This window comes from Tamandua tetradactyla, chromosome X, assembly GCF_023851605.1.
Source record: "Tamandua tetradactyla isolate mTamTet1 chromosome X, mTamTet1.pri, whole genome shotgun sequence".
NCBI classification, from domain to species: Eukaryota; Metazoa; Chordata; class Mammalia; order Pilosa; family Myrmecophagidae; genus Tamandua; species Tamandua tetradactyla.
In genome coordinates, this window is record NC_135353.1 from 111,031,411 (window position 1) to 111,050,509 (window position 19,099).

General features: G+C 37.9%; 1 pseudogene; it reads left to right on the forward strand.

Annotated features, from left to right (window-relative positions):
• Window positions 1–765: 765 nt before the first annotated feature.
• LOC143672008 (ATP synthase subunit s, mitochondrial-like) lies at window positions 766–18,179 on the forward strand (annotated as a pseudogene).
• Window positions 18,180–19,099: the final 920 nt, after the last annotated feature.

The window sequence follows — 19,099 nt, forward strand, 5'->3', positions numbered from 1 at the left end:
GGTGTGCTACTCTGGCCCATTTACCGAATAACCAGAAAAGTTGCTAATTTTGAGTGGGGACCTGAAAAAGAAGAGGCTCTGAGACAGGTCCAGGCTGCTGTACAAACTGCTCTGCCACTTGGGCCGTATGATGCAGCAGATTCAATGGTGTTGGAAGTGTCAGTGGCAAATAGAGATGTTGTCTGGAGCCTTAGGCAGGCCCCTATAGGAAAATCACAATGCAGACCCTTAAGACTTTGGAGTAAAGCCTTACCATCTGCTGAAGATAACTACTCTCCTTTTGAGAGACAGCTTTTGGCCTGCTACTGGGCCTTAGTAGAGACTGAACGCTTAACCACCGGCCACCAAGTTACCATGAGACCTGAGTTGCCTATCATGAGCTGAGTGTTGTCTGACCCACCAAGCCATAAAGTTGGGCATGCACAGAAGCACTCTATTGTAAAATGAAAATGGTGTATAAGAGATTGAGCCTGAGCAGGTCCTGAAGGCACAAGTAAGTTACATGAAGAAGTGGCCCAAATGCCCATGGTTTCCGCTCCTGTCACATTACCTTCTTTTTCCCAGACCAGAGCTACAGCCTCTTGGGGAGTTCCTTACAGTGAATTGACTGAGGAAGAGAAAACTCAGGCCTGGTTTACAGATGGTTCAACACGATATGCAGGTACCACCCGAAAGTGGACAGCTGCAGCATTACAACCCCTTTCTGGGGCATCCTTGAAGGACAGTGATGAGGTGAAATCCCCCCAGTTGGCAGAACTTCGAGCAATGGACCTGGATGTTCATTTTGCATGGAAAGAAAACTGGCCAGAGGTGCGTTTGTATACTGACTCATGGGCTGTTGCTAATGGTTTGGCTGGATGGTCAGGGACTTGGAAAATAGGTGACATTTTTTGAAAATAGGTGACACTATTGGAAAATAGGTGACAAAGAGGTCTGGGGAAGAAATATGTGGACAGACCTTTCTGAGTAAGCTGAAAACATGAAGATATTTGTGTCCTATGTGAATGCACACCAGAGGGTCCCTTCAGCAGAGGAAGATTTTGATAATTGAGTGGATAAGATGACCCGTTCTGTGGATACCAGTTAGCCTCTTCCCCAGCATCTCCTGTCATTGCCCAATGGGCTCGTGAGCAAAGTGGTCATGGTGGTAGGGATGGAGGTTACGCATGGGCTCAGCAACATGGACTTCCACTCACCAAGGCTGACCTGGCTACAGCCACTGATGAGTGCCCAATCTGCCAGGAGCAGAGACCCACACTCAGCCCCTGATATGGCACCATTCCCTGAGGTGACCAGCCAGCTATATGGTGGCAGGTTGATTACATTGAACCACTCCCTTCATGGAAGGGGCAGCAATTTGTTCTAACTGGAATAGACACATACTCTGGATATGGGTTTGCTTTCCTTGCATGCAGTACTTCTGCCAAAACTTCCATCCATGGGCTTACAGAATGCCTTATCCATTGTCATGGTTTTCCACACAGCATTGCTTCAGATCAAGGAACACACTTCACAGCAAATGAAGTGCGGGAATGGGCACATGCTCATGGAATTCTCTGGTCTTACCATGTTACCCATCATCCAGAAGCAGCTGGATTGATATAACAGTGAAATGGCCTTTTGAAAACTCAGTTATGGTGCCAACTAGGTGGCAATACCTTGAAAGGCTGGGGTAATGTTCTCCAGGAAGCTGTATATGCTCTGAATCAGCTTCCACTTATGGTGCTGTTTCTCCCATAGCCAGGATCCATGGGTCCAGGAACCAAGGGGTGGAAATGGGAGTGGTACCACTCACTATTACCCCTAGTGATCCACTAGGAAAATTTTTGCTTCCTGTCCCTGCGACCCTGAGGTCTACTGGTCTACAGGTTTTTGTTCCAAAATGGAGAGTGTTGTTTCTCCAGGAGAAACAACAATGATCCCACTGAACTGGAAGTTAAGACTGCCAATTGGTCACTTTGGGCTACTTATGCCAGTGGATCGACAAGCTAAGAAGGGGATTACATTATTGTCTTGGGTGATTGACCCTGATTATCAGGGGGAAGTAGAACTGCAACTACATAATGGAGGTAAAGAAGAGTTTTCTTGGAATATAGGAGATTCCCCAGGGTGTCTTGTAGAACTACCATGCCCTGCGACTAAAATAAATGAAAAACTGTAAGAACCCAATCCAGGCAGGACTACCAAATGGCTCTGAAACTCCAGGAATGAAAGTTTGGGTTATGCCACTAGGCAAAGAACCACGGCCAGCTGAAGTGCTTGCTGAGGGTAAAGGGAACATGAAATGGGTAGTGGAAGAAGGTAGTGATAAATATAAACTTCGACCACATGATCAGTTACAGAAAGAGGACTGTAATGCTGTTTTGTTCATGTTATATTATTTAAGTTGTAAGATATCAAGTTCAAGAATGAATGTTGCCCAAGGATTTGCACCCTATTCTGGAGAGATTTAATGTGTTTCCAGTATATGCAGAACAGTTGAGTATTGTCAGGTAAAAGGAAAAAAATGTGTGCTTTATTGTTTTCATTTGGAAATTAGGTATGGTTTGACGTGATATCTATATAGCCGCCATGTTGACAAGGGGTGGACTGTCATGGTCAGGGACATGTGTCAACTTGGCCAGGTTGTGGTACCTGTTTATCCAGTTGCACAAGTGGTGGCCTGTCTGTTGCAATGAGGACGTTTCATAGAATTAGATCATGATCATGTCAGCTGCATCCACAGCTGATTCCATTTGTAATCAGCCAAAGAGGAGTGTCTTCTACGATGAGTGATGCTTAATCTAATCATGGGAAGCCTTTTAAGGAGGATTCAGAGGAGACAGGTTCCATTCCTGCTTTGACTGGTGAGCCTCTCCTGTGGCGTTCATCCAGACCCTACATTGGAGTCGTCGGCTTCACAGCCTGCCCTGCGGATTTTGGACTCTGCATTCCCGCGGTCACATGAGACACTTTTATAAATTTCATATTTGCAAGTGTTCCCTGTTGATTCTGTTTCTCTAGAGAATCCTAACTAATGCACCATATTAGCTGTAAATCCCACTACTTGGGTATATATCTAGAGGAATAGAAAGCAGGGACTTGAACAGATATTTGCACAATGATTTTCATAGTGGCATTATTCACAATTGCCAAAAGATAGCACTGACGCAAGCATCTATCAACCAATGAATGGATAAACAACATTTGCTATATACACCCAATGGAGTATTATTCATTTGTAAAAGGGAGTGAAGTCCTGATCCATGCGACAATGTGGATGAACCTTGAAGATATGTTAAGTGAAATAAGCCACACACAAAAGGACAAATATCGTATATTCTCACTGATATCAAATTATTAAAATAAACAAAATCATAATCTGTAAGTAGAATATAGGTTACCAAGGTCTGGGATGGGGGTAAGATATAGGGAGTTAATGCACAAATTTTGAAGAGGTTTTATTTGGGATGAAGGAAAAATTTTGGTAATCGATATTGATCCTGTTAGTACAACAAAGTGTACATAATTAATGTCACATGAATACATATTAAAATGTGGTTAAAACGAGAATGTTTAGTTTGTATATGTTACTAGAACAAATAGTTTATAAAATATCCATAGGACTGCATAATAGAAAGAGTGAAATCTTAAGTAAACCATGGACTATAGTTACTAGTAAATAATATAAATATTCTTTCATCAATATTCAGAAAATATACCAAAAAATATATACAGTGTTAATAATAAGTTTCTGTTTTATTTTGTTAGGCTACTGAAAGCAGATACCATAAAATGAGTTGGCTTAAACATGAGAATTTATTAGTTTACAGTTTTTTAGGCTGAGAAAAATGTCCAAATAAAAGCCTCATCAAGGTGATGATTTCTTCCCAAAGCCTGGCTGCTGAAGATCCTCGAACTTGACTATGTGGCAGTGTCTGTTGTTCTCGCCCTTCTCTTCTGGATTTTGTTTATTTCAGCATCTTGCGTCTGTGGCTTTCTCTCTGTCTTCCACTCTGTATTCAACCCATTTAGAAAGGACTTCAGTAGGAGGCTTAAGACCCACCCATGCTGTTCCAGGCCTTTATTGAAGCAACTTCATCAAAAGGTACTACTGACAATAGGTTTACAACCATAGGAATGGATTAGCTTTAAAAGCAAACAGTTCCACATCACCACATTCCACTACCTAGACTCCTAACAGACGTATTCTTTCCATATGCAGAAAACATTCATTCTATCACAATGTCCCAAAAGCCTTCAATCATTTCAGTAACAATATAAAGTACAAAGTCTCATCAAAATTGGTTATAAGTGTAACCTGTCCTGGGACACAATTTCCTTCTGGCAGTGACTCAAGCATCTGTCAATCAATCAATGGAAAAACTTGTGAAACCGAACTTTGTGTGAGATTTTTATGAATGAAACCACTGCCATCCCAGAATTAAAAAAAACAAAAACAAAAACAGAAAAGGGACAGATTGAAGGAAAAGTGGCTGGAAAGGTAGAACCATGGAAACTGAGGTTTGAACAGAAGACATCTTCTCAGACCAAGAGAGTGTGTTCAGCCATGTGTGTGGGAAGGATATGTCCTGACATTTGGAGAGGGCAGGCCTTCTGCCCCATTGTTCAGGAAGAGTGTGAAACTTAGAGAACTAGTTATCTGATGCCAATATACAAAGAAAGGACAGGCATAGGATTAACATTCCCATTCCCATAGGGAATGCCTTCTCCAGAACCCTGTGAAGTATATATGAGGAAAAGGAGAATCCAAAGATCTTAGCACCCTGTTTTTCCAATGTCCAATAGTTTAAAGAGCCTGTGTTCACCTGTGTCCCAAGTTCCTTATCTTGTCTGCCTTCTTCAAACATCTTTTGTAGTCATGTTATATTTGTTTAATATATAATCTCTAGGATTTTAGCTATTTTTAGTGGGAAGAACAAGGAGAAGTATGTCTACCCAGTCTTGTGCCATAACTAGAAGTCCATAAGATATTTTTATATATTACACTTGACTATTTATTAAAATATACTTTTATTTTAAAATCCAATTTTATTTAGTTATTTTATAAATAAAAATTATTTTTAAAATATTATATTGACTTTCCTTGAGTTCTTGTAGCGCATCTGATGAGGGATGATAATGATAGAGTTCGGTAACAAGGAGGCACTGCTGTGGTCTGGTTGTGAATAAGGGGTTCGGTATAAAAGCCGTGACACAGGATACTTAAGAAACATTCAGATCAGTTTCAGAGTTCAGAGGCCCCATATGCTTTCCAGCTGCTGCTGAACTTTAATTGTTTGTGAAAGAGTTATTATTATGAATTTAAGAGTCACTAAGAAATCCTACCTTTGCTGATTTCCGTATTATGAGTGGGAACCATATCATTCAGACATTCATGCATTCAGCTATTCATTAAATAAATACTTCCTGAAACCCTAATATGTGTTTGTGCTACTGTTCTAGGAATTTAGAGGCAGAGTTGTAACAAGAGAACCCAAGATTCCACTCTCAAATATTTCATTCTGTGGTGGAGAGATTTTACAAAATAACTATGAGACACTGTCACAAAAATGTGCAATTGGATGGACAGTGCTTGGTTGTACTTTACCTGGTATATGGAGGGAAGCATGGCATCTGATCTCACCCCTAAATAACAGTTTGGAAACATCTATAAACAGATCTGGGATAAGAGTTGAGTGGCAGGTATCTCAGAAGAAATAGATTGACATGTTTTATGAACAGAACAAAATGTCTGTGTGGTAGTTTAATAGTAATCAAAAGAGTAAATGGTAGGAAATGAGGTCCAAGATGTATACAGGGGTTTATTGACTCTGGGCCTTGGAAGCCTATGTAAGTAGATTCTTATAGGGTGTGGTAGTTAGGTTCAGGTGTGAACATGGCTAGGTGAAGGTGCCTAGTTCTATTGCTGTGGACATGAGCCAATGGCATGTGAACCACATCTGTTGCTGATGACATCTGCAGTCACTAGGAGGCATGTCTGCTGCAATGAATGATGTCTGATTTAATAGGATGGTGCTTAAATGAGAGAGCTCAATATAGCACAGTCAAAGGAGCTCAGCATACCTCATCTCAGCACTCGCAGTTCAGCCCAGGCCTTTGGAGATGCAGAAGGGAATCACCTTGGGGAAAGTTGTTGGAACCCAGAGGCCTGGAAAGAAGGCCAGTAGAGATCACCCTGTGCCTTCCTAGGTAAGAAAGAACCTCAGTTGAAAGTTAGCTGTCTTTCCTCTGAAGAACTATATGTTGGACTTCCGGAGAAGATGGCGGCTTAGTAAGACGCGTGGATCTTAGTTTCTTCTCCAGGACAGCTACTAGGGGAGTAGAAACAATACAGAACAGCTCCCAAAGCCACAACAGAGAAAAAAAAGACAGCGTACCCCATCCTGGAACCGCTGGCTGGCTGAGATAAGCCACTCAGGTGAGATCACCGAGGCGCGCGGGCTTCAGGGTGGGGCGGCAAGCAGCCAGAGTCACTCCCTTCCCCCTTCCTGGGCCGGCTGGGAGAATTGGAGAGGCGGTTCCCTGAAACTGCGGTGGCTGGGCCCACACCACGCGCGGCCCCCCGGACCAACTGAGAGAATTGGATCGGAAATCCCCAGGCCACGGAGAACGGTGACAGGTGGGGGAGGCCCCTTCCAAACTCGTGACTCCCCGGGAACGTGCACTCTCCCGGGCGGGCCGCTACTGCTGGCGCCCTCCCGCCACGCTTGTCGCTCCGGGCCAACTAGGAAATTCGGACGGGTGCTTTCCCAGGCTGCGGTAGCCAGCAACCCTCCCCGCGTTCGGACCCCGGGCCGGTTCGCACTCTTCCAAGCCGCTTCGGCTGGCGGACCTCCCGGACGGCGAGAGTTTTCCAAAGTTAAAGGTCCCACAGCACCTTTTACTGGTGGGACCCGCAGACAAACGTGTGCCACGAGCGCCACCTACTGGGCAGGATAAGAAAAACAGAACCCAGAGATTTCACAGAAAAATCTTCCAAACTTTTGGATCCAATACCCAGGGAAATCTGTCTAAATGCGCAGACGCCAACAGAAGATAACGGATCACACTCAAATAATTGAAAACATGGCCCAGTCAAAGGAACAAACCAATAGTTCAAATGAGATACAGGAGCTGAGACAACTAATGCTGAATATACGAACAGAAATGGAAAACCTCTTCAAAAACGAAATCGATAAATTGAGGGAGAACATGAAGAAGACATGGGCTGATCATAAAGAAGAAATAGAAAAACTGAAAAAAATAAATCACAGAACTTATGGAAGTGAAGGACAAAGTAGAAAAGATGGAAAAAACAATGGATACCTACAATGATAGATTCAAAGAGACAGAAGATAGAATTAGTGATTTGGAGGATGGAACATCTGAATTCCAAAAAGAAACAGAAACTATCGGGAAAAGAATGGAAAAATTTGAACAGGGTATCAGGGAACTCAAGGACAATATGAAGCGCACAAATATATGTGTTGTGGGTGTCCCAGAAGGAGAAGAGAAGGGAAAAGGAGGAGAAAAACTAATGGTAGAAATTTTCACTGAAAATTTCCCAACTCTTATGAAAGACCTAAAATTACAGATCCAAGAAGTGCAGTGCACCCCAAAGAGATTAGACCCAAATAGGCGTTCTCCAAGACACTTACTAGTTAGAATGTCAGAGGTCAAAGAGAAAGAGATGATCTTGAAAGCAGCAAGAGAAAAACAATCCATCACATACAAGGGAAACCCAATAAGACTATGTGTAGATTTCTCAGCAGAAACCATGGAGGCTAGAAGACAGTGGGATGATATATTTAAATTACTAAAAGAGAAAAACTGCCAACCAAGACTCCTATATCCAGCAAAATTGTCCTTCAAAAATGAGGGAGAAATTAAAACATTCTCAGACAAAAAGTCACTGAGAGAATTTGTGACCAAGAGACCAGCTCTGCAAGAAATACTAAAGGGAGCACTAGAGTCAGAACCGAAAAGACAGAAGCGAGAGATATGGAGAAGAGTGTAGAAAGAAGGAAAGTCAGATATGATATATATAATACAAAAGGCAAAATGGTAGAGGAAAATATTATCCAAACAGTAATAACACTAAATGTTAATGGACTGAATTCCCCAATCAAAAGACATAGAATGGCAGAATGGATTAAAAAACAGGATCCTTCTATGTGCTGTCTACAGGAAACACATCTTAGATCCAAAGATAAACATAGGTTGAAAGTGAAAGGTTGGGAAAAGATATTTCATGCAAATAACAACCAGAAAATAGCAGGAGTGGCTATACTAATATCCAACAAGTTAGACTGCAAATGTAAAACAGTTAAAAGAGACAAAGAAGGACATTATATACTAATAAAAGGAACAATTAAATAAGAAGACATAACAATCATAAATATTTATGCACCGAACCAGAATGCCCCAAAATACGTGAGGAATACACTGGAAACACTGAAAAGGGAAATAGACACAAATACCATAATAGTTGGAGACTTCAATTCCCCACTCTCATCAATGGACAGAACATCTAGACAGAGGATCAATAAAGAAATAGAGAATCTGAATATTACTATAAAGGAGCTAGACTTAACAGACATTTATAGGACATTACATCCCACAACAGCAGGATACACCTTTTTCTCAAGTGCTCATGGATCATTCTCAAAGATAGACCATATGCTGGGTCACAAAGCAAGTCTCAACAAATTTAAAAAGATTGAAATCATACACAACAATTTCTCGGATCATAAAGGAATGAAGTTGGAAATCAATAATAGGCGGAATGTCAGAAAATTCACAAATATGTGGAGGCTCAACAACACACTGTTAAACAACGAGTGGGTCAAAGAAGAAATTGCAAGAGAAGTTAGTAAATACCTCGAAGCAAATGAAAATGAAAACACAACATATCAAAACTTATGGGATGCAGCAAAGGCAGTGCTAAGAGGGAAATTTATTGCCCTAAATGCCTATATCAGAAAAGAAGAAAAGGCAAAAATGCAGGAATTAACTGTTCACTTGGAAGAACTGGAGAAAGAACAGCAAACTAATCCCAAAGCAAGCAAAAGGAAAGAAATAACAAAGATCAGAGCAGAAATAAATGAAATTGAAAACATGAAAACAATAGAGAAAATCAATAAGACCAGAAGTTGGTTCTATGAGAAAATCAATAAGATTGATGGGCCCTTATCAAGATTGACAAAAAGAAGAAGAGAGAGGATGCAAATAAATAAGATCAGAAATGAAAGAGGAGACATAACTACTGACCTCACAGAAATAAAGGAGGTAATAACAGGATACTATGAACAACTTTACGCTAATAAATACAACAATTTAGATGAAATGGACGGGTTCCTGGAAAGACATGAACAACCAACTTTGACTCAAGAAGACATAGATGACCTCAACAAACCAATCACAAGTAAAGAAATCGAATCAGTCATTCAAAAGCTTCCTAAAAAGAAAAGTCCAGGACCAGATGGCTTCACAGGTGAATTCTACCAAACGTTCCAGAAAGAATTAGTACCAATTCTCCTCAAACTCTTCAAAAAAATCGAATTGGAGGGAAAACTACCTAATTCATTCTATGAAGCCAACGTCATCCTCATACCAAAACCAGGCAAAGATATTACAAAAAAAGAAAACTACAGACCAACCTCTCTAATGAATATAGATGCAAAAATCCTCAATAAAATTCTAGCAAATCGTATCCAACAACACATTAAAAGAATTATACATCATGACCAAGTAGGATTCATCCCAGGTATGCAAGGATGGTTCAACATAAGAAAATCAATTAATGTAATACACCATATCAACAAATCAAAGCAGAAAAATCACATGATGATCTCAATTGATGTAGAGAAGGCATTTGACAAGATTCAACATCCTTTCCTGTTGAAAACACTTCAAAAGATAGGAATACAAAGGAACTTCCTTAAAATGATAGAGGGAATATATGAAAAACCCACAGCTAATATCATCCTCAATGGGGAAAAATTGAAAACTTTCCCCCTAAGATCAGGAACAAGACAAGGATGTCCACTATCACCACTATTATTCAACATTGTGTTGGAGGTTCTAGCCAGAGCAATGAGACAAGAAAAAGAAATAGAAGGCATTAAAATTGGAAAGGAAGAAGTAAAACTATCACTGTTTGCAGACGATATGATACTATACGTCAAAAACCCGGAAAAATCCACAACAAGACTACTAGAGCTAATAAATGAGTACAGCAAAGTAGCAGGTTACAAGATCAACATTCAAAAATCTGTAGCATTTCTATACACTAGTAATGAACAAGCTGAGGGGGAAATCAAGAAACGAATCCCATTTACAATTGCAACTAAAAGAATAAAATACCTAGGAATAAATTTAACTAAAGAGACAAAAAACCTATATAAAGAAAACTACAAAAAACTGTTAAAAGAAATCACAGAAGACCTAAATAGATGGAAGGGCATACTGTGTTCATGGATTGGAAGACTAAATATAATTAAGATGTCAATCCTACCTAAATTGATTTACAGATTCAATGCAATACCAATCAAAATCCCAACAACTTATTTCTCAGAAATAGAAAAACCAATAAGCAAATTTATCTGGAAGGCAGGGTGCTCCGAATTGCTAAAAACATCTTGAGGGAAAAAAACGAAGCTGGAGGTCTCGCGCTGCCTGACTTTAAGGCATATTATGAAGCCACAGTGGTCAAAACAGCATGGTATTGGCATAAAGATAGATATATCGACCAATGGAATCGAATAGAGTGCTCAGATATAGACCCTCTGATCTATGGACATTTGATCTTTGATAAGGCAGTCAAGCCAAGTCACCTGGGACAGAACAGTCTCTTCAATAAATGGTGCCTAGAGAACTGGATATCCATATGCAAAAGAATGAAAGAAGACCCATATCTCACACCCTATACAAAAGTTAACTCAAAATGGATCAAAGATCTAAACATTAGGTCTAAGACCATAATACAGTTAGAAGAAAACGTTGGGAGATATCTTATGGATCTTACAACTGGAGGCGGTTTTATGGACCTTAAACCTAAAGCAAGAACACTGAAGAAGGAAATAAATAAATGGGAGCTCCTCAAAATTAAACACTTTTGTGCATCAAAGAACTTCATCAAGAAAGTAGAAAGACAGCCTACACAATGGGAGACAATATTTGGAAATGATATATCAGATAAAGGTCTAGTATCCAGAATTTATAAAGAGATTGTTCATCTCAACAACAAAAAGACAGCCAACCCAATTACAAAATGGGAAAAAGACTTGAACAGACACCTATCAGAAGAGGAAATACAAATGGCCAAAAGGCACATGAAGAGATGCTCAATGTCCCTGACCATTAGAGAAATGCAAATCAAAACCACAATGAGATATCATCTCACACCCACCAGAATGGCCATTATCAACAAAACAGAAAATGACAAGTGCTGAAGAGGATGCAGTGAAAGAGGCACACTTATCCACTGTTGGTGGGAATGTCAAAGGGTGCAACCACTGTGGAAGGCAGTTTGGCGGTTCCTCAAAAAGCTGAATATAGAATTGCCATACGACCCAGCAATACCATTGCTGGGTACCTACTCAAAGGACTTAAGGGCAAAGACACAAACGGACATTTGCACACCAATGTTTATAGCAGCGTTATTTAGAATTGCAAAGAGATGGAAACAGCCGAAATCTCCATCAACAGAAGAGTGGCTAAACAAAGTGTGGTATATACATACGATGGAATACTATGCAGCTTTAAGACAGGATAAACTTATGAAGCATGTAATAACATGGATGGACCTAGAGAACATTATGCTGAGTGAGTCTAGCCAAAAACTAAAGGACAAATACTGTATGGTCCCATTGATGTGAACAGACATTCGAGAATAAATTTGGAATATGTCATTGGTAACAGAGTGCAGCAGGAGGTAGAAACAGGGTAAGATAATGGGCAATTTGAGTTGAAGGGATACAGACGGTGTAACAGGACTAGATACAAAAACTCAAAAATGGACAGCACAATAATACCTAATTGTAAAGTAATCATGTTAAAACACTGAATGAAGCTGCATCTGAGCTATAGGTTTTTGTTTTGTTTTGTTTTGTTTTGATTTTACTATTATTACTTTTATTTTTTTCTCTATATTAACATTCTATATCTTTTTCGGTTATGTTGCTAGTTCTTCTAAACCGATGCAAATGTACTAAGAAATGATGATCATGCATCTATGTGAGGATGTTAAGAATTACTGATTGCCTATGTAGAATGGTATGATTTCTAAATGTTGGGTTAATTTCTTTTTTTCCGTTAATTAAAAAAAAAAAAGAGAAGGGGTAATTGGAGCTGAAGGGATACAGACTGTACAACGGGACTGGATATAAAAACTCAGAAATGGTCAGCACAGTACTACCCAATTGTAATGCAATTATGTTAAAACACTGAATGAAGCTGCATGTGAGGTATAGGTTTTTTGTTTTTTTTGTTTTTTTTTTCTTTCTATTATTGTTTTAATTCTTATTCTGTTGTCTTTTTATTTCTTTTTCTAAATCGATGCAAATGTACTAAGAAATGATGAATATGCAACTATGTGATGTTATTAAGAATTACTGATTGTACATGTAGAATGGAATGATTTCTAATTGTTTTGTTAATTCTTTTTTTAATTAAAAAAAAAGAACTATATGTTAACTAAATAAATCCTGTTTTATTGAAAGCCAATCCGTCTCTGGTGTATTGCATTCCAGCAGCTAGCAAACCAGAACACAGGGTATTATTCCAGCAAGTGACAGGGATGAGTTAGATTTCAAGATGGTCACACTTTATATGCAGAAGAGAATCCAATGTTGTTTATAGTTGATTTTGCCACTTTCCCACATCAACAGCCCTTATCCACCTCCTATTTAAAGTAAATCCTCAGTATTATGCTGCATTTCAAAATGTTGTGAACAATTCCTGGGAATGCAACTTAAATGGAGCTTACTCACCTGAAAAGGGCTCCTATTTTCCTTTCTCTCTCAGCATTTCCTCCTGGCCCACAATATTGACATGAATTCTAGCATGGACATTGGGCCTTGACTAAACCTCAAGGCTTGAAACCATATATGTCAGTGGTGGAAAAGAGAGATAGGTGCCAGGGTCTCTCATGAATCTATGGAGCCTTCATACCTGCCCTAGAATAGAAATCTCCAGACTTCTTTTCTTTTATTTAAGATTAAAAAAAGTTTTAATTTGTTTAAGCTATTATTTCTGCAGTCAAAGCCATTACTCATCTTAACTGATAAATGAGGGCTAAGTGGAGGCAAAGAACCCAGAATAGGAAGCTATTATAGTAATCCAGGAAAGAAAGTAACATGACTTTGGACTAGAGTTATAGCCTTGGATTCATAGAGGAGTAATCTGATGCTAGATATAATTTGAAAGTAGAGACACCAGAATAAGGTGCATGTGATGTGATTAATGATAATGTTTACTCAGACAAGGTTGATTTAGAAAGGAAAAAAAATGTGGAAACATCAAGAATTCTATTTTAGACCTGTCAATTTTCTATTGCCTTGTAGAAATTCATTTGAAGGTGTTGAAGAGGCACCTACATATGCCTCAGGGCAGAATAGAATGGAAGGTGAAAATTTGTTAGTCAATTACATAAAAATGGTATTTATGCTATGGCATAGAATGAAAACACTAAGGGAAGTGTACTCTTCCCTAAGAAAACTTAGGTAGAGAGGAGGGCTGGGGATACATTCCTGAGGCTCTCTCACATTTAGGTATTTTGTATGGGAGCGGGGACCAGAAATGCAAACTGAAGAAGAGGGGTCAAGTACATGGATAGTGATGACAGCAGAGGCAGATAAATGGGGCCAAAGGCAGAACTGGAGGCATGCAGATAGGAGTAAAGAGACAAAACAGAGATAGAGACAGAGACAGACATTCTGCCTCTCTCTGTGTACCCATGTCTGCCTGTTTATCTTTACCCCTGACTGTCTGTCAGGAAGGGGAAAGAAGAGTAGAGGCCAGTGTGTGACACCAGAGACCTCAGAAAGTAGGGGCCAAGCAGACACAGAACACAAGATTTTCTCTAACCATGTCACATACCGATTACAGACCACCCAATACCAATATCTTATTAGTCAAGTGGAAATGCTTTAGAAGTAAATGTTGCTAAATTATTTTAATCATAGTAATTAAATATGCTATAAGGGAATCTATTCAGATGATTGTCTAAGGTGCATTTTGTCTTCATTTACAATAGAAAAAATTGTCTAAATGGCTTGTTTTTTTTTGCATGGGCAAGCACCAGGAATCGAACCCAGGTCTCTGATACGGCAGGCGAGAATTCTGCCACTATGCCACCATTGCCTGCCCGACTAAATGGCTTTTAATTGATAAAATGAAAAATTGTTATGCTCCCTAGAAAGCAATAAATTAGTTAAAAACCAATTTGAAGTTTTGTACATTAAGATCATTCTAAATTATTTAGAATATTTTCAGTTGTCCAGATAACCTCATGAAAGAAAACTAGTTTTAAGAAATCAAGTTGTCACCACAGATGAAGAAGTTTAAATCCAGTCTTGTGGTGAGTAGTTGTGGTGGAGTTTGAGGGTATCACTTATTCACAAACTTTCTCCCCATTCCACTCCCATTTTCTCAATGTTTTGATAAAAAGGCACAGAAAGCCACTAGAAATTTAAAATGCATTATTTTTCTTATGACTAAGAAATCTGGCCTGGAGAGTGAACTTTAACTTCTGCAGTTAAATCAAGGGTTTGTAAAAAATCCTCTCCAATGTATAGAGCTGGAGAGCCTCCTATTATGATACTTGGTCAGTAGAGAAGATACATAGCCAAGGAGCTACATATAAAAGATAAACAATAAATGTAGCTTGCTTTAAGATATCAATGATGCAATAAATCAAGTGACGAAGTACTTGGTAAAGAAATGATCATTAAACTCAGACCTTCACCAACTCCCTTCCAAGAAGCTCCTCCTTCAGATTCCGTATCTCAATCATAAGTCGTCATCAAATTCTGGTCTCAGGCTGACTTTCATGCCATAGTTACAGATTCCCCACATCCTTAAAAAGATAGACATTTGTTTAACAAATTCAGCATATTTTGAGTGGATTATATGACTGGGCTCCCAGATCATTATCAGTTAGTTCACTTTTCAGTAGGACTGTTGGATGATGAAGCCTGGTTTGAGAAGTCCAAATGGGTGGCAATAATTGAGGATTTATCCCACCCCAATAGACAGAATACATCTTGTGGATATGCTAAAGTCCTAGACATAGGAGAAAGTATTTTAAAGGCTAAAAACTCTGAATATTTAATGCCTCACATTGACTGGGAGATAATCCAATCCTGGGCATGATGACTCTGTCTCAAACTTTAGAGACCAATTAAAAATCACTTTTATTTGTTTCCCGGACCTTGTATACCCCCCACCCCCCAAAAAAACACTTTTAAAGACTACTCATGATTTAGTCTTAAGGCTGACACCACCACAGCAATATCCACATTTTCTATCAGTGGCCATTAAGGCATGAACTATATCAGAGTCTTTTCAGAAGCATAAAAGAGGCTGACAGACTATGTCTATCCATGAGTAACATTTCTCTCAACATTTTGAAGAGAGAATGATAAACAAGAGAAAACTATATAGCAAAATTCTGGCATTAAAACTTAAACATCTTGGAGGAAACAAAAGTCCTACCACAAATACAACACAGATAGACCAGAATATTTGTAAATGTTACAAAGGAAAGGCCACTGACTTCCTATTGTTTTGCATTGTCCTGAAACTGCTTCCCATAAGGCCAATCAATGAAAAATAAAATGACTCCTTTTGTTCCAGATTACCCAAAAGCCTTTGGATTAGCTAGAAGAAATAATCTTATTATTAAACATTTAATAATGAAACTAGCAGACACTAGAGTCTACTCTACCATTAATTAATTACTATCAGTTTTTATGGACCATGCTTCCTTGAGTAATAAAAATAAAAACATGCTCCCGTCTCTGTCTCTCTCTCTCTCTCCTTCTCTGTGTCACTGAAGAAAAACAAAATGAATAAAGCTTCAAAGACCTTTGGGACACCATTAAACATGCAAACATACTTGTTATGGGAGTCCCAGAAAGAGAGAGAGAGAGAAAGAGAAAGAAAAGGGATTAAATAATATTTTTTAAAGTAATAGTTGAAAACCTCCCAAATTGAATGAAAATCATTAGTTTGAACATTCAAGAATTTCAGTGAACTCTAATGAGAGTTTGGGATTATTTCAATCTAAATTGTAAGGACACTACACAGTAGCTTGGAATTCACCTGGAGAAATAAAGGACACTGGTGAAAGTAACTAGATAAGTAAATACAAAGACAGTAAAAGTATGTTTTGCAACTCATTATTTTTCTATCTGATTTAAAATACAGATGCATAAAGAAGTGATTATAAATATGTGTTGATGGATATAAAATAAATATGTCATATGTACAGGCATAATAGCACAAAGGAGGGGGAAGTAAAAGTTCATTGCAGCAAAGTTTTGTGTATCATAGAAATTGAGTTAATATGAACCAAGATTTTTGCAAGATGTTAATTGTAATCTCTCAGTTAACCATTAAGAAAATAACTAAAAATGTTAAATACATGACAATGGAATTAAAAATTGTACTAGAAAAATATATTTCAATAAAAAGAAAGTAGTAGGGGAAGGGCAAGTTGGCACTGCCGTAGACACGGGGGATGCTGGGGCTTGCTCCCTAGGTCTAACGCTAGTGGATTATGAAGTCATCCAGTTGGCCCCGACATCTGAGTGGGTGGCATCTGCGTGGCTACTGCACTGCGGGGCTATGGAGCAATACCAAGGCCAGGAGAAGTGGCAGAAGGACTTCAACCACCTCTTGACGTGTCCTCTGGGCAAATATAAGATTCAAGCGATTGATACCACTAACTCTTGTATCATGCGCATTGGATTTGATCACACGGAGGGCCTAAAGCATGTACAAAAAATAAAGCTCACCATACACGGAATGTTTGTATGGTACGAATGTTCATGTTTGAATGTTGTTTTTGTTTGATAATACCAAATAAATTTAAACAAGCAAACAGTAAAGCTATGCAAGTGCCATTATATTGAGGATGGGTGTTAGGAGAGGCATAGTCAAATTGAAAATTTACAAAGAAGCATGTTGGCAATGGAAATAATTTCCTGAGGGAATATTACAGACAAAGGCATCATTGCTTTGCATCACTTAAGAAACCTCAAGTATTTGTTGTTAAATGATCTTCTTGGAGTAAGAGAAAAAGAAAAACTTGTCCAAATGTTTCAGTCAACATTTCCTTCTCTGAAACTAAAATCAGTTGAAGTAAAAAAAAAAAAATCAAGCATCTTATTTCAGTATAAAAATCATTTGAGATCTTTGATCCTAAACAGAAACAAATATTATATAATCATCATAGAACTATAAAGATGTCATATCATGACATTTTAAAGAGGAAAGGGCATACTGAGTCCATTATACAGAGAAAGTAAATATGCAGATGTGACTCACTAAAGTTACTAAGTTGGAAGTAAGAATTTATGTACCTTAAATCATTTTAAGAAAAATGAAAAATAGGTGGCATTTTAATAATATATTCCTCACTTAATATAGATATCTATATAGGTGTCTCTTGATGTAGATAGATACTGATACAGAATTTTTCAGAATGATTTAAATGTGCAACAGATATTCTTTATTGAATTATAAAGTAATTTACATTTTACTACCACTCTAAAGCTATTTAACCTGTTATATAAATGTGCAATTAATAAAACTGAAGCTAAATTATAGATTCACTGACAGTCAATTATGCATAGTAATTAATGGTTATTCCGGCATGCATTTTATATTGCTTCCTCCTGTGTTGTTTATAACACATATCCTCTCTCAGAATGAATAATTTCTGGTTAATTTTTCTATTTTGTAAGCTTAGACTAGTGTTTTATTAAAACTGGACACAAATACTTGGCTGAATTAAAATAGTTTTACTGATTGTAATAGGACAGAGGAAACAATTGAATGGTAATGCCAGCAAACTATACTTAGTTGTTTGCTAAGGTAAAAAATTGCTTTAAACACAGAAATTTTTTACATGTAAATTAAAAACCTAATTTTTCTTCTCATTATTCTCTTAGATTCTCTACCTCCTATGACTTTAAGTGACATAAAAAAAGAAGTGTAAACAAAATTCCAATTAGATATAGAATACAGGGGTAAAAAATATTATACATCGATAAAATAGGTCTTTATTTTGGCTTGCTTGAAATGGCCCTGAATTAGTCTGTTATAGATAGTTATATGCTATTTTATTTGTGAATATCTGTATATTTGATTTGAACATTTAGCAGTTGAATATAATCTTGACTAGAAATTCTTTTTAAGTGAGCACTTTCTATGATTTCTTGTTGTGTTTAGAAAACACTTTATGGAAATAACATGTACCATAAATGATATACTGTTTAGTAAAGGAAAAAAAGAGAAGAGTAATGTAAGAATAGAAAAAAAAGACATCACAAAGAAAAAAGGACAAAAGTGACAGGCATTAATCCTAAATTTTCAGTCATTATTTTATATTTAAATGGACTAAAAACTACAATAAAAAGGCAGAGATTGTCAGAGTGCACAAAAAATCAAGTTCACTATATGCTGTCAACAGGAGATGAAATTTAGCATTAAATAATAACATAGTCTGAAAAACAAAGAACGTGAAAAGATGTAGATCCATTCAAAATGCACTCCAAAGAAACATGGAAGAACAATACTAATTACAGATTAAGCATATTTTAATGCAAAAATGTTACTAGGGACAAACAGGGACATTTTATGATGATTAATGATGTATTCCATCAGGAAAACAAAACAATTAAAAATCCATGCCTCTAGACAGAGTCCCAAAACACATGAAGCAAAAAACTGACAGAGTTGAACGGATAAATAGACAATTCAACAATAATCATTCAATACTTCAATACCCAACTTTCAATAATAGATAGAGCTATCAATGCATTAGATCAACAAGGACATGGAAGACTTGAAAAACCTATGAATCAATAGACCCAACAGACACCTATTG